Genomic DNA, 25430 nt, shown 5'->3' with positions numbered 1-25430 from the left:
CGGTATGGACCTTTATGTAAAGGTTTTTTCACCTAGCATAATGCTTTTGAGATTCGCCTATTACTCTTTTATTATGGCTGAAGATATTCCATTTTAGGAATATGTCACAGTTTATCCATTCTCCTGCTGATGAATACCTAGGCTGTTTCCAATTCAGGGCTACTAAGATAAATATACTATGACCAATCTTGCAAAAATCTTTTGGTGAACATTCATGTCTTTTGAGTAACTGCATAGGATTAGAATTGATGAGTAGGTGTATACTTATGTTTATAAGAAAATGCCAGATCTTTATCTAAACTAGTTGTTACATTTCACTTTCCCACCAAAAATGTATGAAAATTCCAGTTCCTCCACATCCTCAACAACAATTGGTATTATTCATCTTTGTATTTTTAGCAATTCTGTTGACTATGTAGTAGTATTTCATTGAGGTTTAAATTTGAATGTATCTAATGACTCATTGTATTGAATTTTTTACAGGCTTATGGGCCATTTGTATGTCTTCTTTTGGGAATGTCTGTTTGAACTTTGCCCCAAATTTATGGGGTTGCTTGTATATTTGTTACTAAGTTATAAATGTTTTATAGCCTGGATCCCAGTACTTTGTCTGATATGTTTTGTGAATATTCTCTCCAATTCTGTGGCTTGCCTATTAATTTTCTTAATGGTGTCTTTGATAAGGATTTTTTAAAAATGAAACCTAACTCTTACTGCTTTACTTTACTTTGATCATGTTCTCAATTATTTGTCTCTTTTCTATTTCATTGATGTTTGCTTTTATTATCATTGTTGTAATAATTTTCTTACTTTTGGTTTACTTGTAGTTCTCATTTTTGACCTCCTAAGTTTCAGTATTTGCATAATAATTTGTCTTTTCTTTTGTTTTTTTCCCAGATGAGAGCATATAAAGCCATGCATGTCTCTCTATCCAGCTAGCTGCATCTCACAAATGTTGAAATGTATGTGCACTATTATTCAGTTAGAAATATTTTCTACTTTTCTTTGTGATTTTTTTCTATGGCTCATTTATATTGTTTAACTTACAAACATTCTGCTTTCCTAAATATCTTACTATTATGTATTTCTAGTTTAATTCCATCTTATTAAGAGACTACGTGATTTCAGTTATTCTAACTTAATGAAGCATGTTTTATGGTTCAGTATATGGTCTATTGTGATGAACTTATCCACATTTAAAAAAGAATGTGTATTCTGCAGTTGTTGGTGAATGTTTTATAAATACCAAGAGTAAAGCAATTGATAGCATCATTTAGATTACCTATTTTTTCTTCTGATATTGTGCATTTGTTCTTTCAACTGCCAAAATAAGGGAGTTAAAAATCTCTTATAAAATTGCCTATTTTGCTATAGAATTCTGTCAATTTTTTTCATATTCTTTTGGAGTACTATTACTAGATTCACACATTTTTATGATTATTATATGCTTCTGAAGAATTAAACATTTTTATCATTACAAAGTGTCTCTCTTTATCTCTGGAAATACTCTTTTTCTTTTAGTCAATTTTATCTGATATTAATATGACCACTTCAGCCTTCTTAGGCTGTTTGCAGGCTACATCTTTTGCCATCCATTTACTTTTCAACTATCTGTGTTGAAAGTGCATTTTTATAGGCAGCATATAGTTATGAATATTCCTGCCTTTTAACTGTAGTGCTTTGATCATTGCAATTAATGTAATTTTTGACATGGTTGCATATAGGTCTACCATGTTATTGTTTTCTGTTTCTCCCTCTATTTCTTGATACACTGTTCTTTTACTGATTTTTTCTTTCCAAAATATTTGAATATATTTAGAATTCTACATTAAAGCTTGTATTTTCTCTTCAATTATACTCCTTTGCATTAGTTTTTGATGTTTAATCCTTGGTTTTTCAGAGTCTAGTTAGACTTAATATACACCACTTCATGTTAAATGTAGAAAACTTGCAACAGTATATGGCCATGCATGCATTCCCGTATTCTTTGTGCGAATTTGTCATATGTATTAAAATACATACAATATAACTTCCACATAACAATATTATAATTTTTGCTTTTAAAGAGCTATGTGCTTTAAACAGATTAAAGGGAAAATGTAGTCTTCTGTATTTACCCATAATTTTACCATTTTCACTGGTATTCACTTTTTCTTGACTATCCAAGTATCCATTTGGTATCATTTCCTTTCAGCCCATAAAATTTCCTTTGACATATTTTGTAGTGTTTATTTACTGGAGAAAATTTCACCTTGTTCTATTTTATCTAAAAATGTTTTTATTTCAACTTCATTAATAAAATATATGTTTGCTTAATATAGAATTTTGAGTTGACAGATATGTTCTTTCAGCAATTAAAGATGTGTTCTACATTATATCAGTATTGTAGTTTCTATGCAATCTTAAAGTTCATCTCAAAAGCTGTTCCTCTGTATGTAATATGTCACTTTTCTCTGGTTTCTTTCAAGATATTTTCTTTATAATTGGTTTTTAGCAATTTGACTTGATGTGACTAGACAGTTTTATTTACCTTTATCTTGCTTGATGTTTACTGAACTCTATAAATTTGTAGATTTATTACTTTCACCAAATATAGGAACATTTTGACCTCTACATTTTAAAATAATGTTTGCACCATTCTCTCTCTTCTCTCCTTCTGGAACTCAAATTATACAAACACGTTAGATGTTGATATTATCCCACAGGTCTGTGAGGCTCTGTCAGCATTTCTTTTCAATCTTTTTTCTCTGTCATCTTCAGATCACTTCTATTAACTCAACTCCTAGCTCGCTTTATCTTTCCTTTTTTGATTCCATTCTGCTAATAAGCCTAGCCTATGAGGTTGTTATGACTGGAATTTCCAGTTACTTCTTTTTATAATTTTGCTTCTCTACTGATTTTTTCTCTTATTATTCATTGTAATTGTATTTTTCTTTTAGCTCATTGAGCATAATTTGATAGCTGCTATAAAACATTTGAATGCTCACTTCAGTATCTGATTATTTTCGAGTTGTGTCTGTTAATTGTCTTTTCCCTTGAAAATGGCTCACATTTTCCTGATTCTTTGTATGTCAAATAATTTTAGATCATATCTAGGCATTGAGTTAGTGCTGTTAAGAGGCTCAAGAGTGTTGATGTTTGTTTTGTTTGTTTTAGCAAGAAATTTGCTTTGTTGAATTCAAATGCAAATTATGTGGCATTAGTTAACTAGCAGTTTAAATCTGAGTTCTGTTCTTTTATCCTGAGCTGGGCTGCTTTGAGTCTTTGTGTATTCATGATTAAGAGTTCACCCACAAATTTTACTAGTTTATAAACCAATTTTGAGATGCCCTCTTTCTGGCTTGCTTTGTAGTGATGTCCCTACCTCACTTACCAGTAGCTATTGTTGCCCCAAACTCTATCTTCTGTTTTTTTCAGGTCAAAAATATTTAAGCTTATTTAGAAAAGCTTTTCACTACACATATCACTGATTGTAGCCTGCCTCCATGCTAACAGTAAAGCTATAAAATGGGAAATGTATCCCATGCTGTTCCCTTCTTTCAAATGTTGACTCTGGAATTTTCCTACTCCTTCTAGTGGCTTTGGGTAGTTTTTTTTCATACTTTCTCCAGAGTTTGTGGTTGCTATCTGTGGTAGGATCAGTCTGATAAGAACTTAACTTAGCCATATTAAAAACAAACTCCTTGTAGCAACTGATATTTTAATCTCTGTCTTCTTGACTCTTGATATCTCTCCATTTTTGAGTAGCACAAAATTGGAACCAGATATTAAGATGTGGCAATAATTGTGGTAAGTAAGACAGAAGGGGTTGAACTGGAACAATTTCAAAAGGAATACAAAGAAGGGATAGATTTGCAATACTATAAAAAAAGACAATCAATTGGATGCAAGGTGATATATTAAATTAGTAACAATTTAGTTCTTAAACTGAGTGTTAACTTCATGGATATTCATCTTATTATTATTCTTTAAAAATATTCCTTTAAAAAGAAGATATATATTTTAAGAAAAAGAAGAATACTTAAAATTAAATACATTGGATATAGCATTGAATTCCAAATTGTCTCATATTACATTTTATCCTATATATTACAAAATCCCTTAATGTTACCATAACTTATTTTGTAAATAGCATCTTAAATTCCATTAAAAATGTCCTCATACTTTAAAAAAAATCCTGAAAATACAAAGAGAAAGAAAAAGTTTCAAAAATTTCTGTTATGTAGCATGTTTAATTTCTCATAGAGGAGGAAATAATAACAGATACTTCATTTCTAGACACAAATATATTAGTGAGGAGCAGAACAAAGAGACCTAACTAAGGGAGACTTCTCAGACACAGTGAAACAGCTGGTGCCACAAAAATTTTCCTGTTTTTCCTCTAGGGAACTCAGATGCTGACCATATATGTTTTTCTAGACTAAAAATAAACATTAGGCTTATGCTTCAACTGAATATTAGTCCAGCTTGTCCTGATGGAAATCCAACTGCAGATCTAAGAGTTAGTGAGCATTAGGGAAGTGTTTCACCCATTTCTCCTGCCTCCTTGTGAATTCATTTTTAGTAGGGAGTGTATTTGTCATATTTAAGGAATTATAACTAAGAATGAAAAGTAAAAACCAAATGAACCAGATGGAAGCACATCAAATTCAGAACAGAGGAGCTGGTGGATGGGTAGCAGATGCACAAAAAACTTCCATCAGTAATGTTTCCTTTTTAAGCTGGATAGTGTGTTGAAGGGTATGCACTGGATCATTGTATATCCCTTGCACAGCTAAAATATTTTATAAAAGATTTAAACTTTCATATTATTTAAACAAGAAACTCAAAACTCTGTCAAGAAATGATTCACTCTGTCAAGATTTATTATGCACCTGCTGTGGTCAAGTCTCTGCAATAGGCATTTCTTTTCTGTGGGAAATGAAGAGATACAAGATCAGAACTTGAACACTAAAGAGGAATAGACTTAAGTACTTAAATAACTCTGACACGTGTCCTGTGTCTTATGTGCCTGGAAAGCAATGTAAACACAGAACCATAGATATTCAACAGGATGTGGTTTTTCTGGTGAGAAAGGGCTTCACGGAGCAGTTGTCAATTCACTTGGGATTTGGTGATGAGAACATTTTGCATGGAAATGGTTGAGTGTGGGAATGATTCCAAAATAGGTTCAAGATAGCATTTGCTTTTACTAGGGAGTGTATTTGTCAGAATATTTGTAAGGGCATACTGAGCAAGACTGTAGCTTGGAATACCTCTGGAAAACATCATTTTATATTGTAAAAGGTAAGGTATATGGCATGAGATGAGCTGGGCCCTCCTCCTAACTATGTCACTTATTAGAGGTGTGACATTGGGCAAGTTACTTAATCTTTGCAAAGCACACTTGATAATTAGGAATAATGGAAACATCACCCTCAATCCTCTTTTAAAAAAAAAATGATGTATGAACTCTGACATTGTAAGCTGAGATAAATGTTAATTTTATCTGTAAACAGTAGAAAAGAGGACTGGAAAAGTAGATTTGGACATTTGGTGAATTGGCCATGTGGAGATAGATTTTACAGATTTTTATGATTGATTGAAAGTGGAAGGGAAAAATTACAGATGAATGAAAGGCATTGAACCAGATTAATTGAGAGGTAAATAAACTGTGGCATGAATGATATGGGGGAAAGGAAAGGACTGGTTTGAAGGTCATGTTGAGTTGGAGATATCAACAGGATACACAGCCGAGTTGTGCAGGGAGCCTTGGGATGTGTAAGGAAAAGATCAGGACTAGAGAAAGTATCTCTCTCCTTTCATCAACCCCCCTTTCACCATAGAACTTCAGTGGCTGAGAGATATAAGTCTAAAACCAAAATGGCCATGATTGTTGAAACTACAGAACTGGTGTCAAGGGTAGAGTGAAAAGAGATTTAAGAAGAGAATACCAAAGTCACAACATGAGGAATGTTCCAGAAGGAGGGAGGCAAACTAAAAAAGAAAAAAGTAAAAGAGTAAAGAATAAAATTGGAACAGTGCTGGGGGCATGGAAGACAAAAGTGGGGAGGGAGGAATGTGAGGGGACAAAGTAGGTGTTAGAAATTGGGCAAAACATGACAGATTAATGCTAAAGATGAAGGAGTTAGGAAAAGGCATTAAATCGGGTGATTTCCATGGATTGACTTCGGTTTGGTAATATCAGTAGAATAATTCAGACTGCAAGATCCTACAGTGAAAGCAAGCATCTGAGGAAGGGTGTTTCAATCATTATTTCAAGAAGTTTCATGGTGAGGTGAAGGTCAGGGTAGCAGTGTTAATGGAAGAGGAAAGAGGTACATTAGGAAAATATCAAATAATCCAGAGTTTATTGTATTCTCTTATCCTAGCAGCATGGAGCACAGCACGGAAAATGCTTGTACAAGGAGAAATATGGTGGATTTGATGCTCAAAGGCTGGTGTCAGTGGGCCTGTTAGTAATTTTATCAGTCATCTCTTATCAGACCCATGAATCTCCGGACCTGCATGATTTTCACAAGGACACGTTTTCGATCGTCTTGAACAAATTCAAAACAAGCAGCATTGATGCAGTCTCCTGGTGACACACTATTGTTTTTCCAACTCATGTCTTATCAGGCTGTGTCAGCATTTATCCCAAGGTGGAAGAAGCCTTGTCAGACACTTTTGCTGTGAGGACAGAAACTAGCATCTCAGGAGAACTGATCTATGGAAAAGAGAAAGTTAATGAAGAAACAGACATATTTGAAAGATATTGGATCCAGTTACTTTTGCTTTTGGTGCCCAGATGAAAGATTTTAAAGTTGATGTCAACATGATTAAGATTTCCCTGGTAGTGAATTTAGCAAAAAAAATCAACAAATCTTGGCTTAAAGGAAATGTGAGCACTAGTGTCCGACTGGCATATCCAGCTCAGAGTTTTGAGCTTATCAGGGGTTATCCAGGTGGGCCTTATAATGCAATCCTATGTGTTATTGTAGGAGAGAGGCAGGGTGAGATTTAACCACACTCAGAGGAGATTGTAATGTGAAGAAAGACCAGAGAGAGATTTGAAGATGCTGACCTTGAAGTGATACAGCCACAAGCCAAGTAGTGTTGTCAACCACCAGAAGCTGGAAGAACCAGGAAACAGATTCTCCTCTAGAGCTGCTGGAAGGGAGCGTACCCCTGCTGAGACCTGGGTTTTGGACGTCTGACCTCCAGAACAGTTAGAAATAAATTTTGTTGTTTTAAGTCACCAAGTTTGTGATCAGACCTGGGAAACATACACTGAGTAACTTGTTGGGAGTCCCACATAACTAACAGAGCCAGAGCTGGGTCCCAGGCCTTTCTGATTCCAAAGTGCAGTCCCTGCTTGAGTACAGTTTAGTATTTCCAAGGTTAATGGAGAAGAAGGATAGTATGAATGGACCACTGAAGGACAAAAGGTAACTGGTTCATCCTTCATTCATTCAACCACTATTGAGCATCTACTACCGCACTTCTTTTCTTTAGAAAATCGTGTTAAATGCACCCCTTTCCTTCCTATTCTTCACCCCATTTCTTTCTACTTTGGAGTGATCTTCAAGAAAATGTAAGGAAATTTTCACATATAAACTTAACTCTCTGCCCACTTTCTCACCTAGTGCAGTTGTAAAAAGAAATAGTTGATGAATTTCAATTTACCCCTACCTTTTCGGACATCTGGCAGATGCAGTTTTAGTAGAAAATGGATTCAGCTGGAGTAGGGTCATCTTTAACATTTTGCTGAGCATACATCACAAAAGGACCTCTGATCAAAGTAGGCTAATCCCTAAAATTTAAAGCAAGTTTTAAGCAATTACTTATCTTTCAGAGCTAACCATTTCCCAAGTTACGTTTGTGGCAATCAGTCAAATAGTCTTAGATCACAGTCATTAGAAATCTGGCTCAAACATATTAAAAGGTGATAGGCCCAGGGAGGGAAAAAGGTTTGAAAATCTCTGAAATTAGAATAAATCATCTATCAGTAAGTAACATTACCACACAGGGTGGCATGCATTGCAAACTGAAGCACATTCATCACATTTATTAGTTTGGAATATATAGTTGTTTGAATAAGGTCTGACACCCTTCCACCAGCTTTTCTTTTATTCTGTCAATTGTTCATTCATTCAACAAACAGCTGTTATAAACTTGTCACGTGTCTGGTCCTTGAGAATACAAACCGTATGACCCCTGTCCTCTAGTATCAGAGGATTTGGAGGAAGGCAGACCTGGAGTTAAAGAAAGACTATAAGACAGTCTGCTGAAGGAAATGATTAACACAGTGTTTAAGACAGTTAAGGGAAAAGGGGTGGGGGAGGGATAAACTGGGAGATTGGGATTGACATACACACACTACTATATATAAAGTAGATAACTAATAAGAACTTACTGTATAGCACAGGGAACTCTACTCAGTACTCTGTAATGATCTGTATGGGAAAATAATCTAAAAAAGAGTGGATATATGTATATGTAAACTGATTCATTTTGCTGTACAGTAGAAACTAACAACATTGTATATCAACTATAATCCAATAAAAATTAATTTAAAAAATCTTTACAGATGAGGAAGTGATTAGGTTGAATCTTGAACAAAGAATAAAAATAATTGTGGCAGAAAGATGGAGAAAGATGTTTGTGTCTGACAGATGGAACATATGTAGAAGCCCAAGGAGATGAAAGACATTGTATATCTCAGAACCTCAAGTAGCTGGCATTGTCTGCCCTGTTAGAAAGTTCAGTGGGGGGAACATGTCACATGATGAGGGCTGGCTATGGAATTCCTGTTGACACTGTTGGTGGTTAGAACTGTGCTTGGCCTATGCAGGTTCTTGATAACTGCTGGGTAGACTCGGAAAAGTCCTGAGTAAGGGGCAGGAGATATAGGTTCTATACCTGGCTGCCACTGAATGTCCAGGTGTCCTTGGGAAAACTATTCAGTATCTGCTTGTGTAAGATGAAAGTGTTTGATTTTATGAGTGAATATCAAATATTATATAGTCTTCAAAATCTTTCAAACTCTATTCATTTAAAGTTAGAAACATATATATATATGTAACTTCAGTATAAAAGTTGATAAGACCACTTAAGGTAATCTTACAAATCAATAAGTAAATGATAACCAATCCCATAGAAAATGGGAAAAAATATAATTAGGCAATTCGGAGAGGGTGAACCTAAATGGTTAATAATTATACGGAAAGATTCTCAGCCTCACTTGTAATCAGGAAAATTCAAATTAAAATCACAAGATTTCATAACCATCAAATTGGTAATAAATAAAACCTGTAATATTATCAAATGTTTGAAAAAAACTTTACTAAAGGAAATTATTATACATTTCTGGTGGAGTGACTGCCTCAACACAGTGATTTTGTAAAACAATTTGTTGTGATCTAGCAAATATAAAGATACTCATGCAATGTGACTTCTAGGTATATACCCTAGAGCCATTCTTGCAGAATACCCCCAAGGAAACATTTACATGAAAGTTCTCAACAGTATTGTCTACAATAACAAAAGGTGGGATAACCTAAACACCCATCAATGTAAAAATAAATCAAGTGTGGTATCTTCATATAATGGAATATTATAGAGATAAATTGACTCAAATGAAGCTATATATATCACACAGATCTCACAGATTTAATTTGAAAGATAAAAACTTACAGAAGAATAGATTCACTATAGTGCCCACTTCAGCAGCACATATACTAAAAATTAGATTCATTATAATACTGTGTATACATATTTTTAATTTTAATTTTAATTTATTTTTTTTGAAATAAGGATACCTACATCAAGGTCATTGTGGCAATTTAATGATACTTCATATTAAGAACTTAAAAGAAGGTAATGTTCTCTCCAGTCTGTATACCAAGGATTTATAAAAATTATAATATAAAATTGTCTAAATAAAAATATTTCATCATTAGAATCTATGTATTTGCTGAGACTTTCTATTTTTTATTTATTTCAAATGTATGTGTAATTGCTCATTGAAGTGACTGTGCTGTCTCGGTCTTGGTATTGAGGGTAATTTTTTCTCATTCAGGTTAGCTTTTTCCTGGTTCTTATAATGATGAGTAATTTTCAATTGAATCCTGAATATTGTGGGAATTACATTGTAAGACTCTGCATCTTAAATATTCCATTTTATCCATTGTATATATTTTCAAACATCCCAAACAATATTATATATTGCTTTGAAATATGTGCGTTTGTATATATATATATATATGTATATAAATATATGCAAATTAGAAGCAGTGAGTGAGAATGGTGACCACCAAATTGAGGAGAGGAGTTTTATCAAGATAGAGGATCAGGGAGAGTTACACAGGGGGCTTCAATTCTATTGTTCAGGTAGGCATGGAGTATTATTATTATTATGTTAACCACCAATAGATATAAATCCTTCCACAATAAAGTAGTAACAGACAGTGAGAGGTGCTGTCATTGAGGCAGGCAGCAGGGAATGGAACCTGCCATGGATTCTCCATTCACACACTGTAACTCCTGGAAGACGAGATTTTACAGTCACATGACTAGACCATATTTATATTTTCTTTTCTTTTTTTTCTTTTTACCATTTTCTTTTTCTTTTATTGGGGTATAGTTGTTTTACAATGTTGTGTTAGTTTCTACTGTACAGCAAAGTGGAGTTCCCTGTGCTATACAGCAGGTTCTTTTTTTTTTTTTTTAACTTTGGGTTTATTTATTTTATTTATTTATTTATTTATGGCTGTGTTGGGTCTTCGTTTCTGTGCGAGGGCTTTCTCTAGTTGCGGCAAGCGGGGGCCACTCCTCATCGCGGTGCGCGGGCCTCTCATTATTGCGGCCTCTCTTGTTGCGGAGCACAGGCTCCAGACGCGCAGGCTCAGTAATTGTGGCTCACGGGCCTAGTTGCTCCGCGGCATGTGGGATCTTCCCAGACCAGGGCTCGAACCCGTGTCCCCTGCATTGGCAGGCAGATTCTCAACCACTGCGCCACCAGGGAAGCCCCTATACAGCAGGTTCTTATTAGTTGTCTACTTTATACATATTAGTATATATACGTCAATCCCAATCTCCCAATATTTTCATTCTGCTTTAGCACCCTTTGTCCTCACTGTCTTAACATATTTTTTTCCTAAAGGCATAATCTGTAAGAATCTTGGTCATCTTTTCACAATCTCTCTGTCATCCTTCAGTCCTCAGATGGCACATCACATGACTAGCCACGCTCACAGGTACAGAGGCTGCCAGCTACCTGGGTAATAAACATATACCCCACTGGATTTGGGGTGGACACCTGACCCAAATCTGGCCAATCACTGGCTATTTGGAATCAGAGCTGAGATCTAGCCCAGTCAGTCCTGTATGGACTCTTCAAAGGGAGTAGATGAGCCTCACAAAGTACTGGGTGACAATGTACCGCCTGCCGTATACAGAGGGGGCAACACAAGTCTGTCTGCTCAGTCCAGGAGGCAGAGATAAGACCCAGAGGTGTCGCAATGACAGTTTTACAGATAGTTCCTGGTCCTAGTTCCCATGCCACCAGTTGACATTCCTGAGTTCCAAGAGATAACCTTGCTTCCTTTTAATGAGTTCCCATCTCATCGTCAGCCAACTAGCTGGTTTCTGTTACTTGCACATCTTGACTGAGATTCCCAGGATACATTTTCCCAAATGCTAAAATATGTAATGTTTATAGCACAGCACTATTCCTTCTGTGAACCTTCTCTTCACGCAATTTCACATTCCTTCTGTGAGAAAAACTGTTTCAAGTTTCAAACAGTGACTCATATATATATTTTGAAGAACTTGCCTTTGAAATACGAGGACTACCTGTTCTGTTTTTACTATTATTTCTGCTTCCCTTTTAAACAAGTACATATACTTTTTTTTTTTTTTTTTACTTCATAAAATGTCATAAGAGACAGAGCTAATAATGTTTATACCTAATCTGGCAGCACAATTTGGATTGAATCAGACTCTCTCTGACTCAAAAAGTATTTTCTAAAAGCCATTAAAAACAGTAGTTAAGACGTTTTAAAAAGGAAAACAAAGAAGCAAACTCAAATTCATTATGATTCTAGAAGGATCACTCCACATTTTCCTCTAGTTTCGTGACTATAAAGCTTTCAAAATAAAAGATGTTCAGCCTGGAGATTTTTTTAACTGCTAATTTCTTCACAGATTGACCAAGAGTTCCCAGCAGGATGGAGCTCCTGGGTGAGTAATTTCCAGTTAGGTAATTTAGCTAAGGGACTGCATTCTTTGCGTGCTTCCCAGGTTCTCTGGTTCTCCATCTGCAAAGGCTCTTGTTTTCAACTCCTTGAAGTCTTTCATTCCAGCCACATTCCTGCCTTGTAGCCAGGAGGCTGGTGGAATGGTGTCACTTCTCCTGGCATGAGCTGTCAAGGTTCCACATGGCCACAAGCTGAGCACAGAGATGTGAACTCATTTGAAATGTTTATTATGTTTTATGATTTTAATTCATTTCCTGCTCCTGTAAAGTTACCAAGCTATTTGCTGGAATATGAAAGTATACAGGAGTCTTCCAGTGATGAAGTAATTAATATTTTTGGTAAAAAATTCTCAAAGTTTTCCAGTTACTCACTCATCAAAAAGGAACATTCACATTGGACGCAGAGAACTCTCAGCTCTGGCTGACAGTATTTGAACAAAATGCAGGGTTTCTGAAAGAGATTTCAAAGGACTCAGGGGTAAAAGACCCCTTGAATAAAATTCCTTTTATGAAAACTAAAAATCAAAACAAAACAAAAAGCTATTGATTTCTTTTTCTTAGTGAGATATACAGATATATGGATATCTATGTGCATATATATATATATATATATATATATAGTTTTAGCACCCTACTACTGCAGCTCTAGCACTGTCCAAGCAGTGATACAACTTAAAGATCATTCCAGATCTTCCTTTCAACCCCCTTCCTTTTATTATAAAATGTGTTAGTTTTTTATAGATATGTATAGAGAAGCAAAGAAAATAATTTCACTTCACAAGCACCTTTATTACTAGTAACAGTAAAAGGAAAGTATGTATGGGGTTAGAAAAATGCAAACATTTAACAGAAAAGTGCAAAATAAAAATTAGAAACCCCCATCCATTTCCATTCTTGCATCCCAAAAGTAACACTAGAAGTAATTTTTTATCATTGAAGAAAAAACAGTTAACACATGTGAGTAGACTGACAAAAGAGAACATTTTTTTAAAAAAGCAAACAACCTTTTAAAAAATTTAATATATCTGTGACATCTTTCCATATTACAAATTATGAACTGTTTTCATTATTATTCCTTGAAAACATGTATTAATACCTGTTTAACCTAGTCACCACTAAGGTTTCTCTCTCTTCTCCCACCCTTACCTTGAAGTCTCCTGTCAGTTCCCACATTTTTTTTTTTTTTTGAGCATCTTCAACTTGGTTGCAAATTTCAGGAGAAAGAGTTTAGTATTTGCACATTGAACATGATGTTAGCTGAAGGTTTTTGGTAGATACGCTTCATTTGAATGAGGAAGTTTCCTTTTATTCCTAGTTTGCTGGTTTTTAATACGAGTCTATTGAGACTCATATGGTGTGTTCCTTTATCCTGCTAATGTAGTGACCTATATTTATCAATTTTTGAATACTAGCCTCATCTTGCAAAGATTCCTGACAGAAACCATATTGATCATGATATATTATCCCTCTTAAAGAGTATTGGATTTGATTTATTACAATTTTGTTTAAGATTTTTGCTTATGTTCAAGAGAAATTTTAGCCTGCAATTTTTCTTGCAATGTTCTTGTCAGTTTTACTATCCAGGCCATGCAAACCTCAAAAATGAACTGGGCAGTTTTATATCCAATTCTATTTTCTGGTAGAGTTTATATAACATTTGTGTTATTTCTTCTTTAAATTTTTGAAAAATGTACCAGTGAAGCTATTTATATCAGGAATTGTGTTTGTGAAAAAAAATTTGTTAATTTTCCATTCAAAGTATTTAATAGTATAGGAATATTCATATTTATTATTTATTCTCATTCAGTTCCTTTGTTTTTCAAGTGATTTGTCCATTTCTTCTACATTATAAAGTTTATTCATATAAAGTTGTAGATAATCGTGGTAAATTGAATTATGGCCCCAATTATTCTTCTGCCTCTGTGCATTCACTTGTGTTTTGGTTTTTTTTTTTTTTGAATTTTTGAATTTTATTTTATTTATTTTTTATACAGCAGGTTCTTATTAGTTATCTATTTTATACATATTAGTGTATATATGTCAATCCCAATCTCCCAGTTCATCCCACCACCCCTCCACCCCGCCACCTTCCCCCTGTGCCCTCACTTGTCATGGCCTCCTGGCTGAGCACAGCCCAGTCAGCTGAAATCCAGCAGACCCCACAGACATATGAGAAACAAGAAAGTATTATAGTTTTAAGACACTGAGATTTGGGATGAATTATTTTACAGTAGTCAACCAATAATATAAAGTCCTGTAATTAGTTTTGCAAATGTATGTGAAATGGATAATTTATCTTTTTCTTGATCAGTCTTGCTAGAGATTTAACAAGTTCATTGATCTTAAAAAACATTTTTTTTTCTATGTGTGCCTGCTTTCTATATCTTAGATCCTTTGCTCTTATTGCCTTCCTTCTACTTTCTATGGGTTTAACTTAATGCTTTTCTTAATTGAAATATTGCTTCTATTCATCCTTCCAGAGTAGAACTCTTATTACATGCATGTCAGACTTTTTTGTTGGGTCCTAAATGCCTCTTATATTATTTTTCCTTCATGCATAAATGTGTATTCTTTCTGAAGACATGTCTTCCAGTTCACTCGCCCTTTGCCCTGCTGTTTATGAAATTTCATTATAGCCATCTAATAAATTGTTAGTTTCAGTCTTATATTTATCTGCTCTCAAATTTCCATTTGGCAATTTTGATGGATTCTGAGTCTCTACTGGAATTGCCCAAATTTTCTCTATCTTCTTGACATAACCCTAATTATTTTAAATATTCTGCCTAAAAATTCCAGTATATGAATTATCTATGGATCTGTTTCTATTTACTTATATTCTCCTTTATTTCCATTTTGTTATTCTGTATTTTGGTATATTTCATATTTTTGATTAGATGCTAGACAAGTGAGTAAAAATTATAGTGGTTCCTTCAAAAATGCTTTGTTTTCTGAGAAAGGTAGGTAGAGGTCTAGTGGATCACCTTGGTCTTGTTGAAGTTTGTTTTGGGTTTTGGTAGGCATGGGCTATTTCAATATTGACCTTTTTTTCCTAGAGCATAGTCCTTCTGAGGTCTCAAGATAAAACGAGTTGTTTACCAAACCCACTGTGGTGGGTAGAATAATACCCCCTCAAATATATCCATGCTCTAATTTCCAGAAACTGTGAATACATTAGGTTATATTGAAATGATAAGTAAGTTTGCAGATGGAATTAAGTTTGACAATCAACAGACCTTGGTATGGAGAGAATATCCTGAATTATCTGTGTGAACCCAATGAAACGACAAGAATTCTCATTAGTGGAAGAGAGAGGTAGAAGAAAGAGATGGAAGTGGGAGGAAGATTTGAGCAGCCGTTGATGGCTCTGAAGATGGAAGGGGGTCATGGGCCAAGGAATACAGACAGCCTCTGGAAACTGGAAAAGACAAGAAGATGGACCCTCCCCTGGAACATCTGGGAAGAAATGCTGCCCTTCTGACTATTTGGTTTTAGCTCACTGAGACACATTTTAGACCTCTGACTTCTGGAACTGTAAGATAATAAATTTGTCTTGTTTTAAGTTTGTGGTCAATTATTACAGTAGCAATAGGAAACTAATACCCATTGCTAAGGACTAAACTCTTTCCTCCCAAAATTATATGTTGAAGCCCTAACCCCAGTGTGATGGTATTTGGAGATAATGCCTTTGGGAGGTAATTAGATTTAGATGAAGTCATGAAGGTGGGGCCCTTATAAGAAGCGACACCAGAGAGCTTACTTCCTCTCCCTCTGCCATGTGAGGACACAGTGAGAAGGCAGCTGTCTGCAGACCTGAAGGAGAAGCCTCACCATGAAGCTGATCGTGCTAGCACGCTGACCATGGATTTCCATCCTCCAGAACTGTGAGAACACAAATTCCTTGTTTAAGCCATCCAGTTGGTGGTATTTTGCTATAGCAGCCTGAGAAGACTAGGAAATGAATAAAGTTAGATGGACTCAATTTCTCATTCCTCAGCATCAGGAAGCTGTTGAAATCTCTGCTCAGCACTTTAGCCTTCCAAATTCCGTTCTGCAGGGGTTTTCTTGGAATCTTACCATGTACACATATATATACATCTTAGGAGTCTGCTTTTAGCTTATCAGCATCCCCCACCAGAGTGGTACATTTGTTACAGTTGATGAACCTACATTGGCACATGTTATCATCTGAAGTCCATATTTTTCAATGATGTTTACTCTTGATGTTGTACATTCTATGGGTTTAGACAAAATACATAACGGCATGTATCCCCATTATATTATCATGCAGAGTCTGTTAGAGTTCACTGCCCTAAAAATCCTCTGTTCTCCACTTATCCATACCCTCTCCCACAACCTCTGGCAACCACTGATCTTTTTACACTCTCCACAGTTTTGCCTTTTCTAGAATGTCATACAGTTGGGAATCATACAGTATTTAGCCTTTTCAAATTGGCTTGTTTCACTTAATAATATGAACTTAAGTTTCTTACATAAGTTTTCATGGCTTGAAATTAGTACTGTATAATATTCCATTGTCTGGATGTACCCTCCTTGGGTTCAATAGAATGAATAGAATGTTTGCTATAATGGCTCACAGAACTCAGGGAAATAATTACATACCGATTTATTATAACAGAGGATGGGATACATAAGGTGAGGTTTAGATGTATCCTGAGCACAGGAGCTTCTGTCCCTATGAAGGTGGTGTTTGCCACCCTCCTGGCACATGCATCTGTTCACTAAGCCAGAAGTTCTCCAATCCCTGTAGTTAAGAGATTTTTGTGTAGGCTTCATCATGTAGGCATGATCAATTATTAACTCAATCTCCAGCCTTTTTCCCCTCCCTGGAGGGTGGGGGAGGGGTGCGGCTGAAAGTTCCAAGCTTCTAATCATGGCTTGGTCTTTCTTGGGACCAACCTCTATCCTGAAGTTATCCAGGAGCTTGCCAAGAGATGTTCCCATCACACAGAAAATTCCAAGGGGTTTAAGAGACCAAAGAGTAGAATAAAAGATACTCCTAACACCTCTATCTTTTAAGAAATTACAAAAGCTTTAGGAACTCTGGCCAGGAGCCAGGGACAAAGACTAAAATATATATTTCTTTTATATTACAATATCACAATCACAGATTGGAGATGTGAAATTCTTGCTCTATTGGTTATAGAATTTGAGAATCTCACCCCAGCATGACTCTTTTCTTATACTATTAGAAATTGCAAACATATCCTAATGCACCTCCTGCAAGGTTTTATTTTAATTGAATGCATACATTTCCTAATGTACTTTGAAAACCTTCCGGATTGGTTGTAATTCCGTGTAACTCCATAGGATACTACAGTAAATTTTCATTCTCAAATCACGTTCCTGGTTTTGAATGGGTTATTTCTTTTAAAGATTTATTTCACTGGCCCTTTTGATTAAGATTTTAAAATAATCTTCCCCATTCTGTAAGACCCCAAGCTAATTTCCAAATAGCAATGAAATTGCTAGACTTAGAAGCTAACATCTTTCAAAAGCAGGAATGTACTTTCACCATTCTAGGTGTTCGGGAGAAGAAATGCTTTTCTAGACAAGTGAGAGAGGTGGGGAGAAGATTGGTTTTTAACTAAAAGCCATTTTGTTGTAGTGAAGAAAGGTGAAAAAGATGGTGGCAAAAAAGAGCAAGATCCAAAATGTTAAAGAAAAGACCTACAGTAGTTTTTTAACTAGGTCTTTCTAGTCTAGTCTAGTCTTTTAACTAGGTCTTTTCTAACATATTCAAAAATGAAATTCCATAAAAGGCAATAAATAAAATGTTACTTTTGTGAATATAAATATGAACCATAAAAGAACACAAAAATGGAGAAATAGCATGTATATAAGGCACCTGAGATCCATAAAACACATGAAAACTTCGATAAAAATGAATTTTTGTATATTGAAACATGACACTGATATATATGCATGTCTATCCCTTACATCTAGTGAAAATTTAAAAATAAAAGCCTTAGTGATACATAACTTAATTGTAACTAATTTGAAAATTATTTTTACTCTAGAATAAAATAAATTTTATATCAAGAAAAAAACATACCCCCATTAAATCCATTTTGAAACACTAGAGAAGACAATGTCTAATCTATGATATTCATATAACAGGTCTTTTTCTGGCAGTGAATCTTTTTGATTTAGTTTGAAGAGAGAATAACTGTCCTTGGCATAGACAAGAAAAATTCTCTGTGGTGTTCTGGAAACATAAGAGCAGCATCCTTACTCCCCAATGGTGTTTAATACCGTAATTATAAAGGATGTCTTTTATTTTGAGAAACCCATTTTTCCTTAGTAAAACAACTGCGTAACTATATTCACTTTGAATTAAGCTACTCTAAACCTCCATACATTTTCCCACACTCTCCATTACAACCGGAGAGAATTCATTTCCACTCCATTACATAATCTTGTGTCTCTGTGTTTTTAAATCTTAATCCTTTCAAATAGTCACTTTTATGTGGTTTGCAGCTCAGATCGCTCTTTCTTCATTTCAGATTCTTGCTGAAATCAATTTGATATTTTTATTTTGTCCTTTCTAGTTTGCTACAAGTAGTGATAAAAGCATTTGATCTAGGTTTCATTACCTTCCTTTCTTGCAGTTATTACGTGTTACAATTAGTATCCAATGGTTAATTTATTTAACTCATAAAAATCATTTTTGAGACATACTACATATCAAGCACTTTGCTTGGTGTTGGATATACTTTTTTTTTTAGAGGCACGGAGAATGAAAGCTATTTAGAAACATAGGAAAAAGAATTTCATATGGTATTTAATACATTCATTTGATAAATTCATTTACATTACCCTTTGGATGATATAAGATATAGAGGAACTAAAAATTCTAATTTAATATTTTTTCTTCATCTATAAAAAAGCTTTAAAATGGTAAAAGAGGGATAAATTGTTTTAACCCCAAATAAGTAGTATTTTAAGGCATAATCTCTCATTTCTGATCAAGCCAAATCTTTACTGTAGCCAAGTATCTCTAATTCCATCTTGTGGCTATGAAGTATTTTATAGTTTTTAATAACATGCCAGTAAATTTTATTTTTAAATGAACACAGATTCTTGCCTAACACTTCTGAGTAGTATTTAAATTGGGAATTAAAATAATATTAAATTTAATTCCATATTAAATATTCAGCAAAGCATCAACAGTCTGAGTATACACCATGTAGTAACTGTGTCAAAAATAAGAACATAAAAATAAAGCATAATGTTGAGACAAACTGCCCCAGAATCAGACATGGATTTTCCTTCACTGAGTATGGATTTTCCTTCACTACTTAGAAGCTTCTTGGTCTAGTCACTTCACATCTTGGTGACTCTATAAATTCACTTTTAAATGTTGAATACAACAATATGTATATCAGAGGATTGATATGAGGATTAAATGAATTAATGTATATAAATCATGGTGCCTATGTGAGTTGAGTAAACCCTAAATAAATGTCAGCCATCATTATTACCATTATTGTTCTGAGCATTGATAGGTCATTACCTTTACCCATCACTTTCTCATTTCTAATTTTCATAGTCTTGTTTTGTTGAAATATAGTTGTTGGGTCAGCTTTTTATCCCCCTAAGGCTTTAAAAAATTTCTAGATTTATCAACAAGTTATAGAGAGATACTATGCTGAAGGACCAACACATTTCAGCTTCTCCAACACTCACAGGGCAACGGATTTTAAAATTACATTGCTATAACAACATGAAAACCTTAATTTTTTCTACCCAGAGAGAGGTACATATGGAGAAGGAACTCATCTTAGGATATCCAGTGAAGGGATGTCCATCCAGCATTCTGCAAGGCAGTTCTCAAGACATGTTCTCCTAAGTATCTGCAGATGATCATTCTCTTCCTTCCACAAACCCCTCTCTTCTATAAACAGAGAAATTTAGCAAGTTACCAGTACCACAGACGACCTAGGTTTTTCACCATCTCATGGCTACCAACACACTCTTTGGGATCAGAGGAACCTCTTAGGCTTCAATTCCACCAACCAAGATAGGACTCAGGGAAGCCCCTGCTCACACAGGGTAAGTTGAGTGGAAATGTGTGCCTAGTCTTGGAAATGCATTTCTCATAAAAATATCACACGCGAGGCTTTGTTTACTAAATTGCACTGTCAACGTTACACGCCATGCACAACACCAGGTTTATAGTTGTTTCAGACTAATCTGAGGACCCAGTCAGTATTTATCACATCGTTTCTAAGGAGAAATGAGTTCCTCTGCCAGAGAAGCACCTAAAAAATTAACTGTTTGAAAACACAGTCTCTTCTTGCATCAGGGTCTCTTTTGTCTTCAATCCCATATTCCAAAATCAGATATTTAGAAGTATCTGCACCTGTGCCACTCTGCAGCCCAAACTTTGCTTTTCTAGAAATCTGATATAAAACTGTAAATAATATCATGAAGAATCATTATTAGTTTTCCTGTAAAATTATAAGGAAAAAGTAAAGAGAGAGATGCTTGTATCCACTGCAGAAACTTTGCTTTCCTCCTCACCTCTACTCATTGATGACTATGGTACATTTCTCCATGCATTAAAAGCATTACATATGCAAACGTGCTGAGAATCTTACCTGTCCAAGCTTTGACACTTTACTATTGCTTCCCTTTCAAGTAAAAGTTTAATTTATCTTTTAAATATAACAACAGAATTGTCTTCACGAAGGTGTAATCTGAGCAGGGCCCTGCGCTCAGAAGGGCCCCATGTTTGGTTTAAAGCTTTGCTTTTGTGGTCTTGAAATTCTCAATTTTATCTTTGAACTCGTCTTTCGTAAGTGAAGTATGATAAGACGTTGGAGCTCACATCTGGTAGAGGATAAACACTCAGTGTACGTGTCCAGGGATTCTGGATGCCCCATTCCAGTATAGCACTTGCAAGGTGCCAAGAGCACAGAATTCCAGTGGACCCAAAATGTGTGGGAGCTCAGTGTGAGTCAAAGAAAGTACAAAGTAAGTGTGGTATGTCTGCAACTGAGTAGGCAGAAACACTGACAGCTGGGAGACACCGAGCTTTTGGTTCAGACCAGAACTTGTTTTGAATCCATAAAGAAGGCAATGCATTCTAAGAAACACAAGTGGCCACGGAATCCTAATACGTTCATTTTTCCTCGTGTTACTTCCCTATATTAGCTAACCACCTAGAGATGGAGCAACCCACAGTCCCTTTTCCTCTAGGTCCTTCCTGACTCACCAGTAAACCAAAGGTAGAGAATTTGGGTAGAATGTGTGCTTGTCAAGAAGTGCTATAAAAACAGCTGAGTTAATTTTGAGCTGCATTCTCACCATTCTGATAAGAATGCAATACATATGCATGTACACGCTATGGAATAGGGATTGTGACATTTTGACGATTCCACATACCAGTTAAATGCTCTAAAAATATGCAAAGAAAGCTGGCCTTGCACAATATAAAGATGAACTAAAAAATTCATACTAATAATTTAAATTTTTAATTTTTCTTTACTTTCAGTGACTTTAACTAGCAAACAAAGCACTGTGGCAAGTCAAGAGAGAAATCACAGAAGGGAAATCTTTATACATCAGTACCCTAATGACACTTTTTTCCTGTTTGGGAACAAGGGGCCCCCTACTTTTTTATTTTGCGCTGGACCTCACAAGCAGGGTAGTCAGTTCTGACTAATAATGTATGTTTCAAACAGAATTATAATGGGTGTCTCTACTTCATTGCCCTCCAGAAAATTAATCATATAAAAGTTGTGAATGTAGCTTCAATTACACATAAAGAACCATTCATCGTTATTCAGTAAAAACCTGAAATTTGGCTTTTTTCATTGTATTGATTTGGTCTTTTTAACCTCCATAGTGCATTTGTTTGATTCCTTCATCACCACACCCCCCAGTATGTGATTTCAAAGCACATTACAATATTCATCAAAATATGCTACATCTTATTTTCTTTGTTCTTGTTATTGGGAGAGGAAATGCGGTGGGATCCAGGAGGGAATTAAACTACAGATGGCTGTCTTCTTCCCAGAGTCCATCCATACCTGCTTTCCAGAAAGTGCCCAGCAGGCGGGATGCTGTTTTAATACCAGCGCAGAAGGCAGACAGCACATACCTAGTATCAACCATTGTGCATCAGTGATGCATTTGTGTGGATGTGCAATTTCTTTGTTCCAGATTCCAAGAATTCCATTAAATTAAAAGGTTTATCCCTTTCCCCTGCCTATTTCTTCTGGCCTCAGGTGACCTCAAACCAAATCCTTTAGAATTCTTGAATCTGCAGACTTCAATCTGCAGATACTTACTCCCAACCCATAACTCTACGTTCTCCTACATCCCCATCTCTCTAAATGCGAAACCTCGTCCTCTGACTCAGCGACTCAACCTGGCTTCAAAGCTCTCCAGCTTTGTCCTGAGACCTATCTGAGGTCAGCTTTGCCCTTAGAACTGGAGGAAATCATCTAACCCTACAGGCCAATACTTATCCCAGGAGTAAATTTAGGTACCACTTGTCTCTAAGGTGAACTACAGGGAGGGAAATGATGTACTGAACCAGGTGAGGGTGAAAGTAAGGTAGAGCAAGAAGGAAGATGGAAGCGATTAAGGGCGTCTTTTAATAATTTGCTCCATGTCATTCAGTCACTCAAGTATAATATTTATTGGGTGACTACAATGTTGTAAATTCTAGGAACATCATGGTGAGGAGATGAAAAACAAAAATGTCTTTGTGGGATGTACAGTTTAATTCTATCAGACATTCAAATTGAAGATACAGTACATTGTGTGCATTTGTTTTCAAACTTGTACTTCTACTCCATACATGTGGGAAAGAGTGAACATAAGAAATAAAACCAAACCCAAACAAAACAAAACAAAAAGTCATAGAACTGAGACATAAAGCTGATTATGTGAATTTCTCCTTGGAGGACCTCGCGAGAAAAGGAGAGATTTAAGTACCAATTTTAAGAAAGGATTTGCTTCATGATTCCATTTGGGGGAATAGTTGAAAAAGGCTAATGGTAAGCTTTCAGTAGCATTTAAAAGAACCATGACAGCATCCTTAAAAAAAACCAAAAAAACAAAAAACAGAAAACACCTCTCATCACAGTCATTAATTATTACTTTGGCTTCTCAGGATCCAAGCTCCTTGTGGAATCCCTCATTATGCAAGTTTTGGTGGAATCAATATGAGTATTTTCAATGCCTTTGAAGGAGGCCTTTGTGTACAGAAAAGATTATTCAGAAGACAATCTTTTTAAAAAGAATTAATATTTAATTATTAAAAATCCAAATCCCCAAAACTAACCCATCTTTAAATTTTAACTTCAAATTATGAATCTTATTATTTCATTTATTAATCAACGAATTTTTGGCTAACAGTTTTTAAAGGAGTCTGTGGTAACTCTTTGGTCTTATTTATAAATTTGATTCATCATGTTCGTTGAAACAATTTTAACTAAATTTATAAATTTAACATTGCTGATTTTCTTTTTAGGCACTACTTTTTGAGAGAAAAATCAAATACTATGGTAAATTTTACAATCTAATGAATTGAACATAAATATTAAAGTAACTTCTCAGACAAATTGATTCAGAGCCTGGGTCTAAGTTTTGCTGCAAGGGAAAGGCTTTCTAAGAAATTCAAAGACTGCAACTTAGTACAGGCATTTTGCAGCAGGAAGAAATGATTAGAGAATCATTTTAGACTGGATTTTTAAGATTCTTGTTAAGGAGACAGCAAGACTGGATAAACAGTGATTAAGGGCCTGAGGCATTTCACCAGGCTGAAGTCAGCTGAGCTGTTGTGAGAAGAGGTTGTTGAGCTAATTAATGTCTATCAGAAAATTGTTCAAGCATTTAACCATGTAGGTTAATAAGTATCTCCCAGAAGGGGCTCTTGATCACATCACACCACAAAGTTCTGCCTCATCCCGGGATTGGAACAATTCTCTTTCTCAAGATAGTGATTCTTAAATGAACATGCATGCTTCAATGTCATAGTAAATTTCCACTGAAAATTTCAACCAAATAAATTACCTAATTAAACAGGTTTTAATTTGAATTACTCTATCACAGCATATTATCTTTGATACAAATATTTAACATGCTGAATTGCACAGAATCCATCTTAACACGAAAGGGCTAATACTATCCATTTGATTCCCCTAAATGTTTCCTTAGAAGATTAGATCTTCCCAGGGTTAAAATGTACTTATGCACTAGAGAGGCACTAAGCCTGCTGCTGACTTGGGTTAGTTACTGACCAGAGATCTCAGCTAAGTCTGAGGTGTGGGGCCTTTACATGAACAGGATTTTCCCCCCATAATAGTAATACTTGCTGAGTCCTTTTTTATAGTCACTATGTCCAAATCTTTGAGAGGTTTGCTCTCCTCATTCACATGGCCCATGTCTCCAAATTTAAAACTTAGAATTACCTAATTCTTCCATCTACCAGTGAAGGTTTGAAAGCTCCACTAAGACTATGGCTAACTTTGTTAAATGGAGCTCCATTTCTTTGGCTCTTATATATTGAACGATTTTCTAATAGAGCCTTTTCATGGTCCAGCCTGGAGGTATCTGGCAGCACTACAGGAGAAGCCATGGTGCTGGAGGCACAGACGGGGTGGTGGCCACGATCTTGTCCTGTATGCAGTGGTGATGACTGTGGCATCCACACCAGTGCACTCCTATGGCATGGCTTTGCAACAGTTCCTGCCAACTAGCTTTCTTTGATTCCTCATCATTTTTCAAGTCTGGTTCTCCATCTCAGTAGTTCCTAATAGACTAGCAATATATTAAGTTTACGCTTAACTGTTTGCAGTCAAGAACTCTGATATGTAAAATTTCACTTGAAGTAGAAAAGTTTAATGAAACCTTAGTGGATAACATTTGGGTTTAGTGTTTAGCGACACAATAACAATTTGTACCTAGGTATTTCTTTAAGTCACATTCTAACTAAAGTGCCACTTTAAAGCATTTCATTTTATTTATTTATTTTTATTGAGGAATAGTTGTTTTACAATGTTGTGTTAGTTTCTACTGTACAGCGAAGTGGAGTTCCCTGTGCTATACAGCAGGCTCTTATTAGTTACCAATTTTATACACATTAGCGTATATATGTCAATCCCAATCTCCCAATTCATCCCACCTCGCCCCCCCTCCACTGCTTTACCCCCTTGGT

At 35.4% G+C, this 25430-nt stretch overlaps 1 long non-coding RNA gene across 1 annotated transcript in view; it reads left to right on the top strand.

Moving 5' to 3' along the window:
• The window catches only part of LOC309630718, a 34721-nt gene extending 11594 nt beyond the window's left edge, over window positions 1–23127 (top strand). Inside the window, exon 2 of the long non-coding RNA XR_014245903.1 lies at window positions 898–23127. This is a non-coding gene — a long non-coding RNA (uncharacterized lncRNA). The remainder of the gene's footprint in view (window positions 1–897) is intronic.
• Window positions 23128–25430: the final 2303 nt, after the last annotated feature.

Source organism: Balaenoptera borealis (assembly GCF_965194805.1).
Source record: "Balaenoptera borealis genome assembly, chromosome: 6".
Taxonomy (NCBI): domain Eukaryota; kingdom Metazoa; phylum Chordata; class Mammalia; order Artiodactyla; family Balaenopteridae; genus Balaenoptera; species Balaenoptera borealis.
This window is presented reverse-complemented; position numbering and strand designations above follow the sequence as displayed.